The sequence below is a fragment of the Symphalangus syndactylus genome, chromosome 13, assembly GCF_028878055.3.
Source record: "Symphalangus syndactylus isolate Jambi chromosome 13, NHGRI_mSymSyn1-v2.1_pri, whole genome shotgun sequence".
Taxonomy (NCBI): Eukaryota; Metazoa; Chordata; class Mammalia; order Primates; family Hylobatidae; genus Symphalangus; species Symphalangus syndactylus.
The window spans coordinates 99,020,713-99,048,563 of NC_072435.2; the positions used below are offsets into that span (position 1 = coordinate 99,020,713).

The 27,851-nt window shown below is 40.7% G+C and overlaps 1 protein-coding gene across 5 annotated transcripts in view; it reads right to left on the reverse strand.

The window, feature by feature from the left end:
- Nucleotides 1–16,441, reverse strand: part of C13H12orf42 (chromosome 13 C12orf42 homolog) — a 222,569-nt gene extending 206,128 nt beyond the window's left edge. Inside the window, exon 1 of one of the 5 annotated variants that reach the window (XM_055236285.2) lies at nt 16,373–16,441. The gene's annotated coding sequence lies outside the window, so the exon portion shown is untranslated. Of the gene's footprint in view, nt 1–2,050; nt 2,096–15,775; nt 16,032–16,372 lie in introns of those variants that run through there. The other 4 variants (XM_063614346.1, XM_055236283.2, XM_063614344.1 and 1 more) reach the window with 4 other exon arrangements.
- Nucleotides 16,442–27,851: the final 11,410 nt, after the last annotated feature.

The following is a 27,851-nucleotide window of genomic DNA, read 5'->3' on the forward strand; positions in this document are numbered from 1 at the left end:
GCGAAAGCTCCAGGGTACAAGTGTGGAGGGCAGGGCCTAGGAACACCAAGACTAATGTGACTGGGGCCCCATGGGGAAGGATTATGGCAGACAAAGTCAGATCCTTCAGGGCCTTGTAGACATCGTAAGAACTTTGGCTTTTACTCTGAGTAAAGTGGCACCACTGGAGGCTTTTGAACAGAGGAAAGATATGATCTGACTTTTTAAAAGAACACTATAGCTGTTGCACAGAAAACAGTTCACTGGGTATTGTCTGGGGGCAAGAACCAAAGCTGAGAGATGTTGCTCTGACAATTCTATACAAGATAAATAGTATAAAAGCCTCTAAATCCAAATTGGCGATTAGAAGTCCGCCATATGAATTAAAATGAACTGGATTCCCAAATATACATATAGAGGAGTTCAAGACGATAGCACACAAATAATTATTAGTTTAGTCCCTCATAGTGGTTCTCAATTGTCAGAGACCATTTTGCCCCCTACCCTTACCCTGAGATAATTGGCAATGTCAAGGAAACTTTGTGGCTGTCACGACTGGTATGGGGTGGGAAGCGGGGAGAGTGACACTGGCATCTAATGGGTAGAGGCCAGGGATGCTGCTAAACACCCTGTAATGCACAAGACACCCCACATAACAAAGAATTATCCAGCTCCAACTATCAATAGTGTTGAGGTTGAAAATCCCTATATTAATGTAAATATTCATTGTTCTCAGATTTCATTTTTCTTAAACTTGCAATAAATAGAAAATCAGAGAAGCACAAACTGAGTTGAATTGTCTTCCTTTTTGGCGAATCATTTAAAAGGCAAAAAATATAGTTGCTGTTTTGCATTTAAGAACAACTTCTTGAGGTAAAAAAAAAAATGCATGGTGGCCTGTGCTCTTAAATCAAAGCAGGAGATCCTTAGGGAAAAAGTGACATAAGAATGTTTCTGAGTTTGCAACAGGAAGACTTCAAAATTGTTTTAATATAAAAATGTCATTTCAGGAAAACAAAAGCACCTGGCACAGATTTGCTTTGGGGAGGAAAATTCCTTTGAAAACCCAACTAGTTGTATAATTAAGTGATAATGAATGCAGAGCTGTACTTTGTATTCCATTCCAGCACATTGGAGTTGAATCTAGGCTTGAAAAGCTAAATCCCTCAGTGCTCTGGCCTCTCATCAGTGAAGTGCAAATCAAGGCCTTTAACTGCTATAGAAGGGGTGGTTCCAAAAAAATGAACTACAAATATTATGTTTTCAAACTGTCTACTTTCAAATATATGCTGAGTTGTATGTGCAAAACTGCATTAAATAAAAAGAAATGTTTCACTGGAACATGAAAGCAAGCTATCATATGTAATATTTTACATGATGGTTTATAATAATAGAATAATAATCTATTTTTTAAAAGAAGGGCTGTTAATGTCCATTTTATAAGGCAAGTAGGATTTTTAATCACTGGTGATTTCACTTAGAGAAAGACTAAATAATATATTTGTACTCTAGCTAATGTCATGTGTAAGAAAGATGAATGAGAATAGATGCACGTGCTGGACTGAGTTTTTTGCTTGGTTAGAGAGATACAGTGTAGTATAGATAGTACTTGGAAGTTTGGTTTAACAAAAATTCGATATACTTCTTTAAAATTATTGCAACAAAATCATGATAGGGGATGTGTAAACATGAGAAATTAATAACTTGATGTGCTATTTAATATTTATCATCATAACTAAAGGACATAATATAATCAGCCTGTGGCTAGTCAATCATTCAAAGAAGCCACTATCACTTGTCGTTTTTATCTTCATTTAAAATGAACAAACAGAAAGAGATAATTTTCATTTTGTTTCTATAAAAATTAGTATTTTCCCAAAAGGAGATTAAAACAAAGATTCCATATACAAATAACTTAGGAGTAAACCTGATGGAAGCAACATAGACCATACGATACATATTTAAGTTCAAATAGCATTTTATAAACATTGTATTAGTCTGTTCTCACACTGCTATAAAGAAATACCCAAGATCTGGTAATTTATAAAGAAAAGAGGTTTAATTGACTCACAGTTCCACATGGCTGGAGAGGCCTCTGGAAACTTAACAATCATGGCTGAAGCGGAAGCAGGCATGTCTTACATGGTGGCAGAAGAGAGAAAAGCAGGGGAAACTACCACTTATAAAACCATCAGATTTCATGAGAGCTCACTCACTATCATGAGAGCAGCACAGGGGAAACAGCCCCCATGACCCAATCACTTTCCACCAGGTCACTCCCTTAACACATGTGGATTACAATTTGAGATGAGATTTGGGTGGGGACACAGAGCCAAACTATATCAAACATGCTTAAATGTCTGAAGAAAAACAGGACTTTATAATAGGAAGGTAAACAAATGATAAAAGCAATAAGAAAACATAGTTATTGGTATCACACAAACAGTCTTCTATATAATAGAGAGCACGGGTTCTTGCATAGTTTTGAACATAGGAACAGACCATAGTGCAACAAAATCCTGGAAGGAAACCACCTGCCTCAGAGCTATTACAGGGACTACCGAGAAAGACCAGGACATGAATCAAACAAGGCTGCTCAAACTAGGCTGTGCATTAAAACTATTCTCTGCACTGTGGTAACATGTCAACATAAGGAAGAAATTTGGCAAAAAATCAAGTTGGCGACATGGTAAGACAGACCAATGGGATGGAGCAGCTGGATAGGATAAAACACAGGGAAAGAGGTGTTTTTTGTGTATTGGTTTTTGGTTTTTTTGTAAACACATATACATCCAAGCCTGCATACTTGAGAACTTACGGGGTAAGGCAGACAATTTGCTTTTTCTGCTGACTCTAGTCAAATGAGTTTAAGAATTAATCAGAATTACATATCCACATTGTCCCTTCCGCCTGTGAGTCAACATCCCTGCAGAAACTGCACCATGAATTGAGAAGCATGCAGTCTGCAGTCTGGATGACTTACTCATGAGATTTGGGTAGAATAAATAGTAAAGGCCTTTGAGATGCCTTTGCTGATGCCAAACATGAAATGTTGTCACTCCACCTGAAGTTCAAAGAGTGGCAGGAACCACCTGATGGATGAGCCACAAATTAAATTAGACCTTTTTAGGTGAGTGGTTGGAGAGTTAGATGAACCAACACTTCTCTTCCGATTTTTTTTTTTTGTTAAAAGACACCACAGTGGTACAAGAGAGGGTGGCCTTTGGGAAGCATATTGCCTTGAGCTATGCTTTGAATGATTTTTTTTAAATGAGAATGTCTTTTTTCTCAAACTGGATTGTATGTTTCTTATGTTTCTCTGTTATCAACCTCCCATCTCCAGCATTTAGCTTTTATTGATGGCTTTTAGCAAGGCCCTGCTCAGAGAAAAGAATAAAACCATAAAGAGTCACAGAGGACATTTTTAAGATTTGAAACAAAACCCACAGAAAATAAAAAATTTTAATTTTTTTATTTTCTTTTTTCTAAAGGAGTGCGTAAATTACTGGCATGTTTATGGATTATAACTCCATTTTTGGTTGTTTTTAACATCATGAATCAGAAAGTGAAAAAAATGAGCAATATTCAAAAATCAGTAGGAATATCTGAATGCCACTGAAGGCCCAGCAGAAATTAAAACTCGTTTATCAGAATATAAGAGCTAGAGAAATTGTAAATCATGAGAAGATATACAGATGTTACTTTGAACTTCAAGCCATCAATTGGCTCACAGGCCTGCAGCAGTCTACTGATGTATGGTCAGAGTTCTCGGTTGCAAATAACAGAATATATTTTGGCTAGTTTAAGCAGAATAGGAATGTATTAAAAGACGCCAGGTAGCTCATGGAATCTGAGGGCCAAGGAGCCAGAACCTGAAGCCATTTAGCCAGGAAACCAAGCCATCCCATTGGATTCTCTAATGAAATGTCACTACCATCACCATTCAGCATCAACCCTCTTTGGGACTAGACACCAGAAACTCTTCTGCCGATGCCCCAAATGAAGCGTACACCATTGCCCCCACCATGCCCAGAAGACTGACTCTCGTTTAGGTAGGGCCAGCTCTCACATGTAATGACATTTTTATCCTCTGAATCAAGTCTTATATGGGTGGTCCCAACTGGCAGAACCTAAGCCACACACCTGCATCCCAGGTGCAAGGGAGTCCAGAGATGTGTTTTTGCCCTCAACCTTGAAAAGGACATATAAAGTTAGAAACTTTCACATTGTACAGAGAAATGTTCAAACATAGCAGGCAGCCACAAATGACAAAAACCTTCCATGAATTCCAATCTACCTTTTTTCATCCATATTTCTTCTATCCAAACCTTCCCTTCCAGGCATCCTGATCTCTTTATTATTCCTTTTACATCCTACTTCCCATCTTTACAATATGAGGTTTATTTAAATAATGTACTCAAGATCACACAACTACTAAGAAATAAAAATCTGGATCTGAACCTAAATCCCTTCTGAAACCCAGACTCCACATTTAGTTGATATGGTTAGGCTTTGTGTCCCAGCCAAATCTCACCTTGAATTGTAATCCCCGTAATCCCCACAAGTCAAGGGAGACACCAGGTGGAGGTGATTGAATCATGGAGGTGTTTTCCCTCATGCTGTTCTCATGATAGTGAGTGAGTTCTTATGAGATTTGATGGTTTCATAAGGGGTTCTTCCCCTTTTGCTTGGCACTTCTCCTTTCTGCCACCTTGTAAAGAAGGTGCCTTGCTTTCTCTTCATCTTCTGCCATGATTGTAAGTTTCCTGAGGCCTTGCCAGCCATGCTGAACTGTGAATCAATTAAACCATTTACCTTTATAAATCACCCAATCTCGAGCAGTTCTTTATAACAGTATGAAAATAGAAGAATACATTAGTCATGTGTTGAGAGTTGATTTAAAGTCTACACTTCATACTATGTCCCAAAGCACCAAGTTCACTTTACTAGATACTTAGTACCATGTACTAAGCAGACAGTAATTTCATTCATCTCAATAGATATGTTTTTACTGCCTGGAATGGAATCTTGGTTCAGCACCTAGAAATTATGTAATATTGGACAAATTACTTAACTCTCTAGGCCTATTTCCTCATCCACAGAATAGAATGGTGTACTTCTCATCTAGTTAATGTGATGACATTTTTGGAAAGGGGGCACAAACCTGGACTACAATAAGCAAACAATAAATATCAGGCCTATACATAAAAAAACATAAGAACATGGCCTTGTGCTTTAATGGAGAAAGAGGCTGCCTATCCATGTCATTTTCATGGTCCTAGAAAGCCCCTCACCCCTCCATCTACCCCTTCAACCCACTTCCAGACACAAATTCCTCCCAGCCACCCACATACATCTCCCCACAGATGACTGGAGTCAGGAAATGCCAGAATCCAGCCATGAGGAATGAGGCTGAAAAGGTCATGGATCTGAATAACCCATGTTGAGATGGAAGTGGTGGTTGTGAGGTCTCATCCTGAGAGCAATTTTACAGAAAGAGGAGGAAAGAAGACAAAGGACATTGGACTCTGGTGATGGAAGGAGATGGGCACCACAGGGGGATGTCTGGATGCAAACAGGGATGAGGCAAATGCTGGAGTGGCCACAGGCATTCCTCAAAGTGACAAAGAAGTCCCACTTGACTAGCGTGGAGGGTGAGCAGTGAATATGAATGATTCACAAGACTCAGAATAGGTGGTCATAGAAGAGGGAAAGCCATGATGTGTGGTGTGCCTGTATCCCCTTATAAGGGAACAAACTACCCACAACTCCTGGGCACATGTAGTCCCAGGTGAGGAGATTAGGAGAGAGGGGTGACGGGGCAATTTCACTCTATTGGGACCCCAGGGGCAGAGTGTTGAGATCATCAGCCTGGCATGTGAAATACCTCCTGTGTGTTCCCTCTGTTTACCTAAATGTAACCTTATAATATACACTCCTCCCGGAATATCTATTTTTTATTATTTAAAAAAATAAAAGTCAAGTGCAGTGGCTCATGCCTGTAATCCCAGAACTTTGAGAGTCCCAAGTCGGAGGATGGCTTGAGGCCAGAAGTTTGAGACCAGCCTGGGCAACATAATAAGACCTCTGCCCCTAACAACAACAACAAAATCTTTTTAAAATTAGTCGTTGGGGATTGAGGAAGGAGTATAACTTAAGCCCAGGAGTTCACAACTGCAGTGAGCTATGATTATATCACTGCACTCCAGCCCAGGCGACAGTCAGACTCTGTCTCAAAAAAATAAAGAAAATAAAATAAAACTAACAAAAACTTAACTGAAATAACGGCCTGAGCCAGAAGCTACTAAGGAAAAAAATGGAACTGTGAAGACTTCATGGGCATGCCCAGTCCAGACACTCATCTGTCTCTCTCTTGTGTGAGTGTCCTGCCTCCCTGTTACTACATGATGGACTCCTATTCATACTTCAAGACCCAAATTAATTATTTATTGCCTTCATTGTGAAGCCTTCCCCCAAAACTCCAGAAGGAATTAGTCACTCCCTTCCAAGTTGTGAGAGGCTTTTATGCTGACATCTACTATAGTGCTTGTCTCCTTCCTAGACAGTAAACACCTTTATTTTGCCATGTTGTCATGCTCTATGTACTATAGGTTGTAGGATATGGCATGCTCTGTGCTGCATTAAACTTTTCAGCTCCAGCAGCTAACGCAACGTATGGCACTGTGGAAATAATTAATTCAGGGACCATTAGTCTGAGATGGCTCCAGCACCTTGAGTTCCAACTAAAACTGAACTCAGAGTGGAATAGTCATAGCCTAGGAAAACAAAACAAACTTAACCAATCATTGCATCACTATTTATAAGAGCAAAGACATGGAATCAATCCAAATGGCCATGAATTTTAGACTGTATTAAGAGGTGCCATGGAATACTATGCAGCCATTTAAAAAAGTGAGATCATGTCCTTTGCAGGAACATGGATGGAGCTTGAAGCCATTATCCTCAGCAAACTACCACAGGAACAGAAAACCAAACACCACATGTTCTCACTTATAAGTGGGAGCTGAATAAGGAGAATACATGGGCATAGGGAGGTGAACAACACCCACTGGGGCCTGTTGGGGCGAGTGGTGGGAGGGAGAGCATCAGAATAAATAGCTAATGCATGCGGGGCTTAATACCTAGGTGATGGGTTGATAGGTGCAGCAAACCACCAAGGCTCATGTTTACCTATGTAACAAACCTGCACATCCTGCACAAGTATCCTAGAACTTAAAATTTAATTTAATTTTTAAAAAAGAGAAACCACCCACTAACCTCTAACTAGGGACTTTCTACTTTAGTCAATGAAATATCGTCTTTGTCTTGCTTCCACTAACACCCCATAAAAGTTTTCCCCTCTCCCCCTCAGTGGAGCCCTGACCAGTTGCAGTTTGGTGCTGCCTGATTTATGAATTGCTGTCTGCTAAAATAAACTCTAAAATTTAAATGTGCCTAAGTTGATATATTAACAGCACAGAGTTGTGCTCAAAAGACATTAATGGATAACCAGACCTGATCCTTAATTCTGTCTCCCCTCAGTTGTGCTTTGTCTCCTGGTTGACACCTTTTGTGCACCTCATGTTTCCTTGGCTGGTGATATGGTTTGGCTGTGTCCCCACCCAAATCTCACCTTGAATTGCAATAATCCCCACATGTCAAGGGCAGGGTCAGGTGGAGATAATTGAATCATGGGGGCTGTTTCTCCCATACTTTTCTCATGGTAGTGAATAAGTCTCACGAGATCCAATGGCTATATAAAGGGTTTCCCCTTTCGCTTGGCTCTCATTCTCTCTTGCCTGCCACCAGGTAAGGCATCGGTTGTTCTTCCTTCATCTTCCACCATGATTGTGAGGCCTCCCCAGCCATGTGGAACTGTAAGTCCATTAAAGCTCTTTCCTTTACAAATTACCCAGTCTTGGGTATGTCTTTATTAGCAACATGTGAATGGACTAATACAGCTGGGCTTTTTGTCCCAGCCCTCTCTGTAACACCAGCTATGCCCGGAGCCATTTGGCAACTTTGCACCTCAACAGCATCCACATCTCTCATGGCTCTCCAGCACAGCCCCAGCCAGTCACCCTGACACACGTGCAAACCTGGAAGGAAAAGGGAGATAACATTCCATAGGGCACTCCTCGACCATTGGGATATGGGAGCTGATTTTTAGAATGCCCCCCTCTTTCATGTCTCAGGAGACTATTTCGAGGTATATTCTGCACAGCTCTTCAGAGAGTCCCCAACAGGATTGTGTTCCTATTGCCTTCAACAGTAACCAGCTAATAACACACCCTTGGATGGGCTTTCACTCCCTGCACCTTGAAATTACTTCCGAAAATATATTGCCTGCAAACAAGTCCTCATCTCAGACTGTACTTAGATGCAAGTCCACAATGGTTTTGATGGCAGAAGAAATTACACAGGGGAGCCAAACTTCCACAGTCAGAGGCTACTCTGCTAGACTCAACAGGTCAGCCTGGAAACAAGTCCCATTGTTACAGGATTATGGAAGGAGACAGTGTCTAGCATGCTCTGTGGCTAGTAAGCACAAACCTAGAAGTCCCAAGGAGGGAAAAACAATCCCAAGATTGAATGATGTCAGTCTGAAGGGCCATCTCTGTGCAGCAAGGCCATCTGCTACATCTAACTTAGCTTAATATCAATAGCTAAGATAAATAAGCCCTCTCTTTTAAAGATGCTCATCTATAGTTAGAATTTAATCCTTTTGGACTAGTAGGTCCCAGTCACTTGGCGGTCTATGGAGCTATTGTAGGAGCTCAAAATAATTTATATAAACACTGTACCTTGTCTGGAGAGGGAATAAATGTCTCATCATTTCTTTAGACAGCCTATGTGTATACATGCTGTTTCAATTCATCAAATAAAAACTCATTCTAAAAATGTTACTGATTTTTTATAGCTTTTTGCCATTATATATCTTCTCTATCAATAATAGTATCCTCGTTTAAAGGGTATCTGCAAATTACATTAACATTAGAAAGGGATCCTCATATTCCAAAAGTTTTATAACACCTGTTTTAAGTGATATTAAAATAAAACAACGCTGTAGTTGCTTAATGATAGATTCTAAACGTCAAGTGTCTATATATATATAGTGTTTATATATACAGTGTCTATATATAGACACTACATATATATGAGTGTCTATATATAGATGTGTGTATATATACGTATATATACTCTATATATGTATATATATGTAGTGTCTATATATAGACACTCGGTGTTTAGAAGCTATCATTAAGCAATTACAGCATTGTTTTATTTTCATATCACTTAAAACAGGTGTTGTAGAACTTTTGGAATATGAGAATCACTTTCATATATATATATATCTTAAACCTTTCAACAACCCCATAAAAGAGGTATTATTAGTTCCCCTTTAAAAGTAAGAAAACAGATTCAGAATGTGTAGGGAACTTGCCCAGGACCATAGAGATAAGTGTTGGAGGTAAGATCAGGATGGAGGCCTGTGATCCCTTCCTGTCACCATCATTCACTCACTGAATAGGCATGTTGGTGATGTGTAGGGACATGCCAAGTGCTGTGCACTTTGGGTAAAGCATAGTCATTATCCAACCCTTGCTCCTGGAAAAATTTTCCTTCTGCCAGTTTAATTCAATTCTTCTTCTTGCTCAGCTTAAGTGGGTTTAACGTGTAACAGAATCTGACCTTCTTTAGCTTCTTTTCACAGCCCCTAAGACGCATTCTGCCTATCCTTTTGCAAGGATTTCTCGCTGTTTTATCACCTGTTTGTTCTCTGGCCTCTAGTTCACCTACAAAGAAAGATTAAAGGGGAGACAAGCTCAGTTATTTGAGTCTTTCCAGCTGCCCCAGTTTCATCCTTCTGCCAGGGAAGAGAGCTTGATCCTATAAGGAGGAATCAAAGATTTGGCAAGAACAGATTCCCATCGTTTCCAGCCACGCTGCCTTGAGGCACACAGAGGTGGCAAAAAAAAAAAAAAAAAAAAAAAAAAAGTGCCTGGTCAGGTTTTCTGTGTGTGTCCTTTGTGTTCCAAAACCAGAGAGACCTGCTTCCCAAGGCTCCACGTGCCTTCTCCATTAGCACCAAGCACAGCTAAACCCTGGGCAAGTTCTCCCTGTAAAATACCACCAGGGAACAAACCCAGCAACCTTGTCATTTATCAGAACGACCATCAGCCCAGTAATACAGTCAGGCTGGACCAAATCAACTTCAAGTTATTTGAAATATGTAATCCATTAAGTAAATTGATCTGTCACAATGCCCTGGGCCATTGATTCCCTGGCAAGGTAGCCCATGATGAATAGCTGCTAAGGGGCAGAATGTAGGTAGTTTTCTGAGGTCCATCAACAGATAGACTGCACATAAGTGCCAAGACAGTTACAGGACACCTCCAGGAAGCACTTTCAGGCATGCCTGTGATATCACAGTGACAAGAGAAGTTCAGCATCACAGGACCTGCAGCTGGTTTTGATCAGAGTTATCTTCTGACTCCAAGCAATGTTGTCACAAAACATGGCTGGCCCAGCTAAATTGGAAGTTGTTCTTTTTAGGTTTGTTTTTTTTTTTTTTGGTGGGGGGCAGGTCTGGGGAGACATTTTTGTTTGTTTTGTTTTGTTTGAGACAGGATCTTGCTCTGTCACCCAGGCTGCAGTGCAGTGGCGCAATCTCGGCTCACTGCAGCCTCAACCTCCTGGGCTCATGTGATCACCCTGCCTCAGCCTTCCAAGTAACTGGGACTACAGGCATGTGCCACCAGACCCAGCTAATTTTCTTTTATTTTTTATAGAGATTGGGCAGGGGGAGGTCTCACTATGTTGCCCAGGCTGGTCTTGAACTCCTGGACTCAAGTGATCCTCTTGCCTCTGCTTCCCAAAGTGGTAGGATTACAGACATGGCCACCACACCTGAAATTCTTGAGTCTTAAAGAAGCTGAGTGACAAATGCCTGTGACCCCGCAATTTAGCTCCTTTAGGAATCCATCTCAATGAATGCAAAGATTTGGCTACAGGTTGTTTCATAGAGTGTTATTTGTGGATGATGTGATGTTGATGATGGATCAAGCTTGGCACTGATCCAAGCACTTCATGTATATTAACCCAAGTTATCATCATAGCAACCCCCTGAGGTAAAATATTAACAGTATTATTATAATTAATTGTAGTAACCCCATTAGCAAAATATTATAATTATCAATATTATTATAATTAAAGTATTATTATTACAACTTTACAAATGAGAAAACTGACACCTACAGCAGTCAAATAATTTTGTCAATATGATGCATCCAGTAAAAACAACCTGCCAGGCCAGGCACGGTGGCTCACGCCTGTAATCCCAGCACTTTGAGAGGCCAAGACAGGTGAATCACGAGGTCAGGAATTCGAGACCAGCCTGGCCAACAAGGTGAAACCCCATCTCTACTAAAAATACAAAAATTAGCTGGGCATGGTGGCGGGCATCTGTAATCCCAGCTACTTGGAGGCTGAGGCAGGAGAATTGCTTGAAACCGGAAGGCGGAGGTTGCAGTGAGCCAAGATTTCACCACTGCACTCCAGCCTGGGCAAAAAAGTGAAGTTCTCTCTCAAAAAAACAAAACAAAACAAAATCTGCCTTCAGACGCTGCTCTCTTAAGCATCTCTGCTAGCTGCAAGAAACCAATCACCCAGGTGTGTTTTATCTTTCAAATATTCAGAGCTTTCAATTTTATTCCCTTTAATCCTCAAGAAAGAATGATAGGGAATCCATAATAATATTTTTGTAATAAAATTACCACATTAACTTTGAGAAGAAATAATATAATCTTCAGGCAAATAAAGCATTATTTGCTTTTTCTAAGCATATTTAAGCTACTCTGGTTGTCAGAAACCAGAACTCAATTCTTAAAATCAATATGCACTATGGAAAGCCATGTGATTCGGCAAAGTTTCTATCATTGCATGAGTTGTCTGGTTTTAGTTGATAGAGTGAAAAGAACAAAATGTAAACTAATGTAACCCAAAGCTTTGGGGTAAGTTTGAGCATATGTGTCATTATTTCATTGTATCCCCAGGAGAGCACTAGGAGGTGTATATGATTAGTCCCATTTGCAGAGATAGGAAAGAAAGGCTTAGAGAGGTTAAGTAATATTCCCAATACTATGGACTGAATTGTATTTCCCCAAAATTCATATGTTCAAGCCCTAACCCCCAATGTGACTATGTTTGGAGCAAGGAAATCATTAAGCACCAGAAAGCTCAATCCTGACATGCTCCCTCTCCATGTGCACAGAAAAAGCCCATGTGAAGACACGGGGAAAAGGAAGCTGTTAACAAGGCAAGCAAAAGAGCCCTCAGCAAGAACTGAATCAGGTGGCATTTCAATCCGGGACTGCTAGCCTCCACAGCTTTGAGAAAATAAATTTCTATTGTTGAAGCTTCCCAATGTACAGTATTTTGTTATGGCAGCCTGAGCAGACTGGTACACTCAAGATCACACAGCTACCAAACAGTAGAACAGAACCAAAACTCATGCTTTCTTCATTGCAACAGGCTGTCTGTATTTGGCATTAGTGGTTCCCATTCAACAGCAGCTACTTTTCTTCTTTCTTACTTAGAGAACCCAACTGACTTCTTCTTGTCAGGGATTGGTTAAATTCGGTATACATTGTAATTTGGGCAATGAAATGGGAAGCAAGTCTGCTGAAAGGCTTCTAAGAAAGATTTCCTTATCAAAAAAATTTCAGAAAGAAATGGTTTCTTTTCTGCCTCTGGACATGAACATATCTGCGCTTGAGAGCTGGATCTGTGGCAGCCATCTTGTAAGCATGAGGGGGTTACTCTGAGGGAAAAATGCTAAAGACTACAGAATGACAAGATGGAAGGAATCTTGTCATTTGTCACCTCCAAATCTCATGTTGAAATTTGATCCCTAATGTTGGAGGTGGGGCCTAATGGGAGGAGTTTGGGTCATGGAGACAGACCCCTCATGAATAGATTAGTGCCCACTAGGTGCTTGTCAACATCATAGAGCTTCTACAGAAACCAACTTGGAGTTTCCCACATTCTGACATATTGTTGATGGGTTAATACATCCTCTTATTGTTCACGCTATCATGAGTAGGGTTTTCTCTTCCTTTCTGGTACTTCCTGTTCCTTCCTTCATGATACAATCAGTATTTGAAGCCTACAAACACATAGCTATGCAGCTGTCTCTGAAGGGACCATAAATTCCCAGTTAGGCTTGCAGCCTCTCCTCCACATCTCTCAGGGGGCCAAAACCTGAACCACTCATGGCTAGGATTTCACCCCTCGTCAAGAGAGACCACATGCCTTCACAATGTTAGAATTTGTTTATGCTGATATGAAATCCAGTGTTTGTTATCAACTGCTCCTACTTCTACACACTAAGCAAATATCATCTCATCTCTGTTCTTTAACTTTTAAATTTATACAATGAAGATGTCTGGACTGATCTCGGGGTTTAGACAATGGGATAAGTAAAACAGGGTCCTTGCCCCATTAATTACTCATAATTTTCACAACAGGCATTCAGATTTTGAAGGCAGCTATCATATTTTCTATCCCCAAATTGTCAACTCCCAGAAAATATAGACTTTAGTTATACTTCTTTTGCAATACTGGCTTATTATAGGCATGTAACAGATTTCATGGGATGAATGAATCAATGAATGAATGGTAAAAGAAATGGAACATTTAACAAATGCCAAACATAGAGATAGATATAGATATAGATATAGATATAGATATAGATATAGATATAGATATAGATATCTTTCTGCTCACAAAAGAAGCCAGGAAGAGAAGATGAAGACACAGATATAAGAAAAAAATGGAGAAAGCAAGAGACAAATTCAATTAGGTCCAACCAGTGTCATATAGCTTACAAGTAGTATCTGAGCTGTGAATTGGCATGAAAGAGACTATAGTCAAGGGAAAATTCATTTGCCTGATTGATGCTATAGTTTGGATGTTTGTCCCCTCTAAGTCTCATGTTGAAATTTGATCCCTAATGTTGGAGGTGGGGCCTATTGGGAGGATTTTGGGTCATGGAGGGGGACCCCTCATGAATAGATTAGTGCCCACTCACTCGGTGTGTGGTGAGGGAGTTCTAGCTCTGTTAGTTCTCCAGAGAGTTGGCTGTTAAAAAGAGCCAGGCAGCAACCCCTCCTCTCTCTTGCGTCCTCCCTCACCCTGTGCTCTCTCTGCATGCCAGCTCCCCTTCGCCTTCTGCCATGAATAGAAGCCACCTGAGGCCCTCACCAGATGCCCAATCTAGAACTTTTCCAGACATCAAAATCACGAGCCACATAAATTTGAATTTTTTTCTTATAAAAATTACCCAGTTTCCAGTATTCCTTTATAACAACACCAAACGAAGACATCCACTTTGTGCCAAATACTACACTGGATGCTTTCCCAGAGATTCTTCTACCTAATCCTCTAATAACTGTTTGGGACAAGTATTGTCCATGTTTTAGACAATGAGGAAACCAAGGCTCAGAGAAGTTCAGAAACATGTTCAAAATCACACAGGCAGTGAGTGGTAGGGCAGAGATTCAAACTTTTTGGTCCCTGAACCCATGTTGTTTCTACCATTCAGTGTTTCCAAAGTAGTATAAGAGTGTGCACCAAAGAAAAACCAACAACAACAAAAACACCATTGTAAACTATACCATGAAAACCAATAAACACTCATCCTCCAGGTGCCTGAGCATGACTTAAAAATAGGGGTGAATCCTATCCACGTATCGGCATCTGGTGTCAAATCATCACAATGAATAGTAGCACAAGATCTCAACCTTTGTGTTCACTTATTTTACTCCTCTCTTTACCACTATTAATAGCCACGAACAGTAAATTGTAATGGAGCCCATAGGATTGCTTTTAAATAAGCAAGGATATAACTCAAAGGTGGATTTCCTCAGCATGTAATGCCTGAAGTGTTAGACTTTGTTTGTCTATTCCTGTAAATGCTGTAGCAGCTCTGCATTAGAGCTTCTCACAGCTAACTGCTTTTGTGGTTAATGAACTATTTCAACTGTGCGTCGGCTCCTCCTCCCTTCTCAGTATACCCGTTGCCACATAAACACACCATTCTGAACAATACCACCTTATAAGCAGATGGTGTTGAATTAGCACAATCATCCACAGGTCTGGGCTGGCAGCAGGAGATAGTCAGGGATGGCGGGATTTGAGAATTTGAGCTCCACAGACTGTTCGGGTCTCTCTGGAGTGTGTTACAGGGTATGAGTTCTGCTCTTCAGAAACCTAGCAGCTGTGATAAATGCATTTCCACTGATCATTTCAACCTGCAATTTGCAACATCTGATTCCTTTTATGAGGTTTGGCTATTTCAATGGTGAGACAAAATCAACCCCTCACTTGGGCTTTGAATTTTCATCATTTTTAAACTTCTGTTTCCCTCACCCCCAAAGAGATTTCCAAAATTTCCCTTTTAGCTGCCTTTCCTCCCCCATACTTCATTAGATAGCTTTCCCCCATGACACTTTCAGAATTCTCCCCAGATACCAAAAGAATGGGGCTTAGGAGTGTATTTCTTAATCGCCCTGTCTTCATTTTGCTTCAGTCAATACGCTTAAGGCACAAGTTATTAAAATGTGTATTACTGACTTGACTTTAGGCTTTGAAAGTACAAAGAAGTCTTCTCTTTACACAGCTAGTGGAGATTGCTGAAAATAATAAGGCCCAGGATGGGAAAATTTCCATTTCATCCTTTTTTAGAGATTCCTCTGAAAAGAGAAGGTAAGCTGTGCCAGAAAATAAAAGTTACCAGGAAGTATCTGCAGAGTGTTCCTGGAGGCAGTTCTCCTCTGGAATCCGAACTGTCAGCTGCACATGGAGCCTGGCTGACTTATGAAGAGCGTGATGCGGGATCGTTTGGTATTCTGCAAAGGCGGTGGCGTGTGCTGGGGGCCAAGGCATGCTGGAGACTTTGGGGTCTGCCAGACTTTCACTCTCTCCAGATCGCCCCTGCCTCCCAGCAGGAGCTGACCCAGGCTTAGAAAAGGTTAACTAGCACAAACAGCCATCATTTGTGATGAGTGGGAAAGCCCCATGTGTTGCCCCAGCTCCTCATTATGAGGCATGAGGGGTGGGTTTTCTCTGTTGTTCAGACGGTTGGCACAGGGTAAATACCCAGCATGCTTCTGCTTTAGGAACTGGAAGGGCCTGTCTCCCGGCAAGTGTTCAGGGGGGAAAAAACCCACGCCATCGGAAACCCTCCTATTGGTGGGACGGGGGAGGTGAGGGGTGAAGGAGATAGGGAAAGAAGTTGGGTGTAGAATCACTCTTCAGTGTGTGCTGAATAAATTCGTTCACCTAGACCTAATCGGTTCAAATGCTCTATTTTCAGACCCCATCTGCTTACCTCAAGGAAAGTTTGGGGAACAGCTCTGTCCTATTGTGAGCCCATCATTTTGCAAATCTATTCCCGCCAGAGCTCTCATTATAACAGATGTCAGCAGAGGAATCTGAGCTGTCAGGGAACTGCTGACCATGAAAAGGAGGGGCAGAGGCAAGAAGCGATGCAAACAAAACAGTCGCCCCCATGACACACATAAACAGGAATGTTTGTCACAATATTTTCCCACATTGCCCAACAATTCCAGGGGACATATTTCTTAAAGAAAAGGGGGGGAAACATCACTGTAAGACTAATGAGGCAGAATCCATCAAGTTCATCTCCTCTAAGTTGAAGGATCTGTAACCTAGTCCTAAAATCGTCTTTCTCTGCAATGAAAATTGATATGTATGTATTCCCCACAAGAGAGTTTCTTGATGACATTAAAAATAATGTGGCAGCTAACTTTTAGGCTGGGCAGCGGTGTAGAGAGTTTAAGCTTCCATTTTTAATCTTTTTTTCTTTTTATAAACCCTGCCACATCCTGAGTTGTGATCAAAAAGGGTCCTAAAATTGTGCATGTGGTAAGAAAGCACAATTTATGGCTAGCCCTACCCTCCTGTCAGAATGTTAGGATAATCCATGAAGCCTGCCTATAGCAGTAGCACAGAATCAAGGGCTATTTCCCTTGAGTACAGTTTTTCTAATCTGGGTCTTCTGTTGTCAAAAGAAAGCAAAGAGTTGGGTCTTGGAACCAGAGACATTGAGATCACTGGATTTCCTCCCAGCTCATGATTTCAGAGGTTTGAGTAGCAAGTCCTTTCCATTACATTTTGGGTAAGAGAATATTAACCTGGTAAATATTAAAACTTCACATTTATCAAAATATATTAATTCCTAGAATCTGAGAGGCCTCTCTAAATTCCCATCCAGTATCAAAGCCCATCAGTGATTTTGTTTAAAGACCAAGGCCTTGGCAATATTTCCAGATTGGCGCTTCAGTTGGTTACACAGGTTGTTCGTTGAAGACAAATCCCTTCTAAAAGGGCATGCTGGTTCTTTAAGAGTTTTGCTTTAACCTAAACTTTAAAAACTGCATTATGAAGCATTGTGGGATTACAGTTTACATATAACTTAGATTATGATCTTTGTTGGCTTTTTTCTGTTTTTAAGACCAAATGATAAGGCAGACTCTGGTGTAATGGCCTATCTGTAAAACCTCAACATGTTGCATAAACACACCTTTAAATAAAAATTCCTTGCTATCATGTCCTGCTCTATGCTTCAGAGAAACTCACCTAACTTTTATGCAAGGCAGCCAGGCAAATGTTAATATCTCCATTTTATAGTTGAAGAAACTGAGGCACTCAAAGAACAAAAGTTTAAAGCTATATCTTCTAACTCTAACTCCTGATGCTTCCCCCTACACCCTGTGTATAAAAAGCTCCATAATTTTTCACACCCATCTGCATGATGGATACCGTGCAGCCGTGAAAAACCAGGTGAGAAAATAATATGTATTAAACATGGGAAAATGTTTATAACATACAAAGTAGAAACACTCTAGATACCAAAATTGTGTATGGTATGATCTCAATGTGTTTTATAAATGGACTTATTTATATGCTTTGATTAGAAATATGTACAAAATATTGATTATGATTGTCCCTGAATGGTGAGCATTTTACTTTCTCTTTTATACCTACTTTGTATTTAAAACATTTTATACAAGAAAATTGTAAAACAATATTGTACCATCTGGAAAAATACATGTATCTGATTGGCAATATGTATCACAAATAATGTTCTAAACTAAAGAAAATTTAATAAGAAAGAAAAATAGCGCTATTTTAGTTGTTTAATTCTCAACTTCTGACACAATTATGTAGAATACTTTTGACTCTCAGATCTATGACCTCCATGACAAAATCAAACACTGTCCTGTGCCATTTGCATGATATGCTTATTAAATTACCATTAGTATGTGTGACCTACTAACTGTATGATGAAATATAGAAAAATGAGGATGACCGCCATAACCATTACAGAAATGCCAGGCTTGCCAGCCTCCTCTAACAACAGGGCAGACACAGAGTCGAGTCTTCAAAGAGGTCACATCAAAACGCCCCTGCCCCACAGGCAAGGTGAAGCGTGGATCACGGAGACAACAGGGAATTGTGTTTCTGCTGGCATGACTGGAACCAATGCCAATCACACAAAAGTTCACCCTACGGTTCAGTCCTTGACAGAATGTGATTCCTTTCAGACTCGTTCCACCAACAGAGTGAGTTTCTAAACATTCTCTGGCTGCATTTCATAATACTAACGATACAAATGAATATTTAGCCCAGAGCATTAACTTTTTGCAACAATGGTGGTTATGTCCTCTAACTCAATAATTGCTATACTTACCAAATACTATGGGAATTTGTCATTGCTGAAAACAGCAAATTAGTTTTGGGGAACTTGAATTTTCTTAAATTGTACCTTTCCAGACAGGAATTCATTCTGGCAGTATAAAGTTGAATATTGCTAGTACCCAGAAGACCTTCCAGCTAATCTGATTCTCTTTAGTTCAGTATCTTCAACAGCTACTGTGGTCGTTCTGGTTGCTCTCATCCATTGTGCTTTTGGTCCTCATGGGTCTCAGCTCAGACACATTCTCTCTCTGGTCCCAATTTTTCCACAAAAATGTCCTCTGGATGACCCCCGGGTCTATGTGAACAGTAAAACTGCCATGCCAGGCATGGTCCGGGGAAGCAAAGCACACACTGTATTCTAGATAGTTAATGTTCTGAAGCTACGTTTGAAAGCAACATTTTCTGAGATAACGTTTGCGGCACATATTTTATGTTGAAATATATGAAATTGACATTTTTGTCGGTCAAAAATGGTCAAATGTCTGCAACTTGATTTTGGTGATTCACACAATATTCACAAGCTACAAATTTTCAAATCACAGAACCAGATTACAATCCACTGAAAATGCATAACATAGGTTTATATGCTATTCTCCTTCTTTTTGATAAATGATAACCTTTCAATAATAGCACTTTCATGGGCAGAGAAATGCTTTGTGTGGAGTCACTGCCTAGGTTTAAACACTAGCCCAGCACTTACCAATAGTGCAGTCTTGGGCAAGTCTTAATTTCTCTAAGCCTCAGTTTCCTCATCTGCAAAATGGGGATAATATAGCACCTGCTTCATGTGGTCACTGTACAAATTAAATGAAATATATTAAGTGCTTAGTCCCATGCTTAGGCATACAGTGAGTGCTCAACAAATTAAATTCTTCAATTCAATCAACAAAAATAGATTAAGGACCTATAGTTCTGAAAATACTTGTCCTCATTGAACTTACATTCCTGTGGGCATTATTGTTTTATCAAAATTATTTGATGGCTATTTAAAATTGTTTCATAAACCAAAAATATCTGCCAATCACTGCCTAGAGGTAGAGTTAAACTCAAATAAATACCACAGAAATTCTTCTGAGGCTCACATGCTTACGTGCTCTGGAAGAGAAGAAAGGGAAGAAAATGCTGAGATACATCATAATTACCACTGTTTTCCTATTCCTGCAATTATGCTGCTGGCTACATGCCAAGCGAGACTCAAGGGATCCATGACCCATAAAAGGAATCCCCAGTACTACTTTCTGGGTATGACTCTAGCCTCGGATATGAAGAGCTGGGCATGGATCTTCAGTCCCAACCTTGTGTCACAAGTAGAATGAATGAATGAGCTCATTCATTCATTCCACAAATACTTACTTCACATTTACTATGCCCTTGTCACTGTCCTAAAGATACAGCAATGAAAGGAGACTGTCTTCTTTCCTCAAGAAACTTACCATATGATTGGAGAAAATGTGAAATGAATAAGCAATTACGGTAACCAGTAATAAGTGGGGTGAGACGGTTCTCTATGGGTCTCTCACATCTCTGCACGTCTTGCAAGCAGAAGCATTAACTGCCCTTTTGCTCAGACTATCTTTTCAGAAATGTTTGTATAGCCAACAGTCTGGGAAGACAGAAACAGGATCTCCCTCTAGAAGAAAAGGCAAGTTTGTTTACTGTTCAGTATGAAAAAGATAATGTCTTTCTCTGGGGTAAGTATTTGCTTGCAACCCAATAAGAAAGATTCAGGTTCTCTAAGTTCGGGGTTCATTTCCTGTAATACAACCACAACATATGCAAGTGTCACCTGGCCCTTATTATCTCAACCTATGGAGATTGAGCTCAGGAAATCAGGGCAAGAAAGCAGTGATACTTTGGCAACTGTTATTTCTAGTAATCCTTCCTTTGTCTCTGACCCAAGAGCCTTGTGTCCTCTGCCAGAATGTGAGAGACTATGGCAGGCCAACATTTTGGAGTAATCTTCCCAGAAAGTAGGAATAGAGAAGCTAAATCCTGACAGTTTGGTACAGTTCACATAATAAAGGGGAAGGAAAGTTGCCTCAGATGGAAAGGAAGTTTTATAACAAGACTGGGTATGGTAGGCCCATTCAGGGAACTGTGAGACATTCAAGACTGAAGTATAAAATATAAGCATGGAAAAAGCACAAGAATGAGGCTACAGAGGTCAGTAGATCATGGGAGCCTTCTGTGCCAGGCTAAGGAGGTTATATGTTATTCTAAGAGCCAGAAAGACTCTTCAAAGGGTTTAAAGTAGGGAGGTAATATATCAGATTTATTCTTCAAAAAAATCAAAATAGCTATCTCTTGGAGAATGGATTGGAGAGAGGTAAAGCTGGAGGATGAGATGCTATATGAAGCCATAGAAATAATCTAGGCAAGACATGTTGAGGGCACGAACTCTGCAAATAGCAGTGGGAATGGAGAGAAGTAGATCTGTGAGATAAGACATTTTTTATTTTTAGATGGGTTCTCACTTTGCTACCCAGGCTGGAGTGCAGTGGCACCATCTCAGCTCACTGCAACTTAGATTGCCTGGTCTCAAGCAACCCTCTCACCTTAGGCTCCAGAGTAGCCGGGACCATAGGCATATGTCACCACCTCCAGCAAATTATTTTTTATTATTTGTAGAGATGATCTCTCGCTATGTTGCCCAAGCTGGTCTTGAACTCCTGGCAGCAAGCAGTCCTCCTGCCTTGACCTCCCAAAGTGCTAGGATTACAGGCATGAACCCCTATGCCTGGCTGATAATAAGGAATTGTAAGAATGAATTGATAGTTGGTAGGCTGGTTGGATTGGAGGTGGTTGGTTGGATTAGGAGTGGTTGTGGGGACTGGTTAGATGTCAAAGATGAGAGTCAATGATGAACCTCAGTTTTCTAACTTAAGCAACAAAGTAGATGATGGGACCATTCTCTGAGAGAGGAACACAAGAGTAAGGGTGGTTGGGGGATGATTTAGATCTGCACATCTTGAGTTTGAAATGTCTTTGGTTCTGTAAGTGGTAATGTCAGAAAAAGGGAAAGGTATGGGTGTCAATCTCAGGAAACAGAACTGGGCTGAGATTTAGGCTTAGGAATCTTTAACATATAGATGTCAATTGAAGCAATGGCCATAAATAAGAGCAGCCAGGGAAAATATACAGAATGAAAAGATAATAGCACAGAGGATGGCACTTTGGAGAGAATGCCTTAAAGATGAACTCAATAAGGAGTAAGACATTGGCAAGAAGGATGAGACCACCCCTCCCCCAGCCTTCACATGTCCAACAGCTGGGATGAAAGAGAAGAGTGCCACAAGCTCTTGGCAAGAAACCAACCCCAACATCCATAGCCTGATGACCACCGCTGCATTTGAGACAGAAGGACCAATCTCATTAGTCCTTTCTCCTTTTCTCCCTTTGCTCTTGTCACTCTCCACAAGAAGCCCAGGGTGCCCAGGTGACTCCCCATCTTTTAAACTTCCATCCCAATAAATGCCACCTCATCAGTGAGGCCTTCCCTTACTGCCCTTAAAATTCTAGTTTCTCCTATATGTTCCTATCCCCCTTTTTTATTTTTTGTATACTATTTATTATTGTCTAACATGCTATATTGTCTACCTTTTTAATTTGGCGATTGTCTGTCTCTTTCTGCTAGGATTAAAACCCCATGAGAGCAGAGGGATTTTTTTTTTTAATTTTATTCACTACTCTTTCCCCAGGGCTTAGTATATAGTGCCTGGCCCATAGCTCATTCTCAATTGCTATTTTCTGAATGAATGAATGAATGAATGAGTGAATGAATCTGAAGGGTATGGTATTTCATTTTGCTAGAAATAAAACTTGGTGTTTTTGATTTATGTTCCCTTTAGCAAAGACAGCTTGCAGCTCTAGCACAGAAGAGAAAGAAATAGAATTTTCCAGAAAGTCTCAAAGATAGCCTCCTTCAGAAGGGTTGATGAGTGGTTCCATTGTCTGGGGTAGTTATTGCAAATCAGATAGTTTGAATTCTTAACGTTTATGGAAAAAAACACCTATTAAACCAAGGGATCCCTAGCTATCATATTCTTTGGAAGAAAGAGAAAACTGTTGTTTGACTTCCATAGAACTAAAATATATCAGAACCAATCTGGTTCAATATTTCTAGAGCTGGCTGACACCAAGAAAGTGGTGACTTGCAAGAGTTTTACCAACACAAAACTGCGGCCACAATCAAACACAACCATAATCTTTTGGTAATTCCTAAGTCTCTCCTATATAAAAGTGCTGAGAAGCGGCTGTAGAGAGGACTGAAAGGGGAGTGCTATCACCTTGGAAGTCAAAGCTGTGAAATCCTCAACCTCCTTTAGCCCTTCCTTCTGAAGGACTGACCTCGTCCTCCTTGGAAGAACTAAAGCACATTCTTTATAGCCCCAATCTCTAACAAACATTCCATAGGGCTGCTAGAAGCAATAGCAGTAATGGATTAAGCAGACACCAGGTCTCCCCCAACTTAGGCTTTGTAAGCCTTCAGAATAGTTGGATAATATAAAGTTGGCAGCTTCAAGAAAAAGATAATGGATTTCCTGTTAATTAAGCATGAGGCAGTTTTATTTTAAAAAGGGAGATTTGTGGCTGTGTTTCTATTATGAATTTGTAAAAAGAAAATTATACCAGTATACCAGTTTTTACAGACACTAAAGGAAGAAACAACTTTATGAAGAGGAGAGTAGTCACCAATATCTGCTGCAGAGAAAAAAGCTTAAAGTCTTAGAAGTATTTAGTAGATTAAACCACAAGAGATCACTTATAACCTTGTTCCAAATTCACAGGGAGATTGTGGGGACAGAAGCCAGATGAAAATGAGTTGAAGAAAAACTGGGAGGTGAGAAAGTGAAAATGGAATGTGCATTCTTTCCAAAAAGAATTCTAGTAAAGCAGAAGAGAGATATCTAAGCTACTAGCTGGGAAGAAAAATGGAATCCAGAAAGGTTTGCTGAAGAGGTAAAAGATTTGCACATGTTAAAATACAGATGGAAGAATGTAGTAGAGAGGAAGAGTGTACCAGTACTGTTTACATTTTATTTTATTGACAAGCAGCATTCATCCCCAATCCTTCCATGTTTTTCTCTGTCTCAGGGGCTGGAGGCCTGTAACTACACCTCTCAGAGTCCCTTAGAAGGTGTCCAGGTGGAGCCAAGATGGCCGAATAGGAACAGCTCCAGTTTACAGCTCCCAGCATGAGCGACACAGAAGATAAGTGATTTCTGCATTTCCAACTGAGGTATCGGGTTCATCTCACTGGGGAGTGTCGGACCGTGGGGGCAGGACAGTGGGTGCAACGCACTGAGCATGAGACGAAGCAGGGCGAGGCATCACCTCACCCGGGAAGCGCAAGGGGTCAGGGAATTCCCTTTGCTAGTCAAAGAAAGGGGTGACAGATGGCACCTGGAAAATTGGGTTACTCCCACCCTCATACTGTGCTTTTCTAACAGTCTTAGCAAATGGCACACCAGGAGATTATATCCCGCGCCTGGCTCAGAGGGTCCTACGCCCACGGAGCCTCGCTCATTGCTAGCACAGCAGTCTGAGATCAAACTGCAAGGCGGCAGTGAGGCTGGGGGAAGGGCACCAGCCATTGCCCAGGCTTGAGTAGGTAAACAAAGCAGCCTGGAAGCTCGAACTAGGTGGAGCCCACCACAGCTCAAGGAGGCCTGCCTGCCTCTGTAGACTCCACCTCTGGGTGCAGGGCACAGCCAAACAAAAGGCAGCAGAATCCTCTGCAGACTTAAATGTCCCTTTCTGACAGCTTTGAAGAGAGTAGTGGTTCTCCCAGCACACAGCTGGACATCTGAGAATGGACAGACTGCCTCCTCAAGCGAGTCCCTGACCCCCAAGTAGCCTAACTGGGAGGCATCCCCCAGTAAGGGCAGACTGACACCTCACACGGCCGGGTACTCCTCTGAGACAAGACTTCCAGAGGAACAATTAGGCAGCAACATCTGCTGTTCACCAATATCTGCTGTTCTGCAGCCTCTGCTGCTGATACCCAGGCAAACGGGTCTGGAGTGGACCTCCAGCAAACTCCAACAGACCTGCAGCTGATGGTCCTAACTGTTAGAAGGAAAACTAACAAACAGAAAGGACATCCACACCAAAAACCCCATCTCTACATCACCATCATCAAAGACCAAAGGTAGATAAAACCACAAAAATGGGGAAAAAACAGAGCAGAAAAACTGGAAACCCTAAAAATCAGAGTGCCTCTCCTCCTCCAAAGGAATGCAGCCCCTCACCAGCAATGGAACAAAGCTGGATGGAGAATGACTTTGACGAGTTGAGAGAAGAAGGCTTCAGACAATCAAACTACTCCAAGCTAAAGGAGGAAGTTCAAACCTATGGCAAAGAAGTTAAAAACCTTGAAAAAAAATAGATGAATGGCTAACTAGAATAACAAATGCAGAGAAGTCCCTAAAGGACCTGATGGAGCTGAAAACCAAGGCACGAGAACTACGTGATGAATGCACAAGCCTCAGTGGCCGATTCAATCAACTGGAAGAAAGGGTATCAGTGATAGAAGATGAAATGAATGAAATGAAGCGAGAAGAGAAGTTTAGAGAAAAAAAAAAGGAAACAAACAAAGCCTCCAAGAAATATGGTACTATGTGAAAAGACCAAATCTACATCTGATTGGTGTACTTGAAAGTGACGGGGAGAATGGAACCAAGTTGGAAAACACTCTGCAGGATATTATCCAGGAGAACTTCCCCAATCTAGCAAGGCAGGCCAACGTTCAAATTCAGGAAATACAGAGAACGCCAAAAAGATACTCCTCGAGAAGAGCAACTCCAAGACACATAATTGTCAGATTCACCAAAGTTGAAATGAAGGAAAAAAATGTTAAGAGCAGCCAGAGAGAAAGGTCGGGTTACCCACAAAGGGAAGCCCATCAGACTAACAGTGGATCTCTCGGCAGAAACTCTACAAGCCAGAAGAGAGTGGGGGCCAATATTCAACATTCTTAAAGAAAAGAATTTTCAACCCAGAATTTCATATCCAGCCAAACTAAGCTTCATAAGTGAAGGAGAAATAAAATCCTTTACAGGCAAGCAAATGCTAAGAGATTTTGTCACCACCAGGCCTGCCCTAAAAGAACTCCTGACGGAAGCACTAAACATGGAAAGGAACAACCAGTACCAGCCACTGCAAAAACATGCCAAATTGTAAAGACCATTGAGGCTAGGAAGAAACTGCATCAACTAATGACCAAAATAACCGGCTAACATCATAATGACAGGATAAATTCACACATAACAATATTAACTTTAAATGTAAATGGGTTAAATGCTCCAATTAAAAGACACACACTGGCAAATTGGATAAACAGTCAAGACCCATCAGTGTGCTGTATTCAGGAAACCCATCTCATGTGCAGGGACACACAAAGGCTCAAAATAAAGGGATGGAGGAAGATCTACCAAGCAAATGGAAAACAAAAAAAGGCAGGGGTTGCAGTCCTAGTCTCTGATAAAACAGACTTCAAACCAACAAAGATCAAAAGAGACAAAGAAGGCCATTACATAATGGTAAAGGGATCAATTTAACAAGAAGAGCTAACTATTCTAAATATATATGCACCCAATACAGGAGTACCCAGATTCATAAAGCAGTCCTTAGAGACCTAGAAAGAGACTTAGACTCCCATACCATAATAATGGAAGAATTTAACACCCCACTGTCAACATTAGACAGATCAACAAGACAGAAAGTTAACAAGGATAAGCAGGAATTGAACTCAGCTCTGCACCAAGCACACCTAATAGACATCTACAGAACTCTCCACCCCAAATCAACAGAATACACATTTTCTCAGCACCACACTGCACTTATTCCAAAATTCAACACTTAGTCGGAAGTAAAGCACTCCTCAGCAAATGTAAAAGAACAGAAATTATAACAAACTGCCTCTCAGACCACAGTGCAATCGAACTAGAACTCAGGATTAAGAAACTCACTCAAATTGTCAATGTTTGCAGATGACATGATTATATATCTAGAAAACCCCACTGTCTCAGCCCAAAATCTCCTTAACCTGATTAGCAACTTCAGCAAAGTCTCAGGATACAAAATCAATGTACAAAAATCACAAGCATTCTTGTACACCAATCACAGACAAACAGGGAGCCAAATCATGAGTGAACTCCCATTCACAATTGCTTCAAAGAGAATAAAATACCTAGGAATCCAACTTACAAGGGATGTGAAGGAACTCTTCAAAGAGAACTACAAACCACTGCTCAATGAAATAAAAGAGGATACAAACAAATGGAAGAACATTCCATGCTCATGGGTTGGAAGAATCAGTATCATGAAAATGGCCATACTGCCCAAGGTAATTTATAGATTCAATGCCATCCCCATCAAGCTACCAGTAACGTTCTTCACAGAATTGGAAAAAACTACTTTAAAGTTCATATGGAACCAAAAAAGAGCCTGCATTGCCAAGTCAATCCTAAGCCAAAAGAACAAAGCTGGAGGCATCATGCTACCTGACTTCAAACTATACTACAAGGCTACAGTAACCAAAACAGCATGGTACTGGTACCACAACAGAGACATAGATCAATGGAACAGAACAGAGCCCTCAGAAATAATGCCGCATATCTACAACTATCTGATCTTTGACAAACCTGACAAAAACAAGCAATGGGGAAAGGATTCCCTATTTAATAAATGGTGCTGGGAAAACTGGCTAGCTATATGTAGAAAGCTGAAACTGGATCCCTTCCTTGCACCTTATACAAAAATTAATTCAAGATGGATTAAAGACTTACATGTTAGACTTAAAACCATAAAAACCCTAGAAGAAAACCTAGGCAATACCATTCAGGACATAGGCATGGGCAAGGACTTCATGTCTAAAACATCAAAAGCAATGGCAACAAAAGCCAGAATTGACAAATGGGATCTAATGAAACCAAAGAGCTTCTGTGCAGCAAAAGAAGCTACCATCAGAGTGAACAGGCAACCTAGAAAATGGGAGAAAATTTTCACAACCTACTCATCTGACAAAGGGCTAATATCCAGAATCTACAATGAACCCAAACAAATTTACAAGGAAAAAACAAACA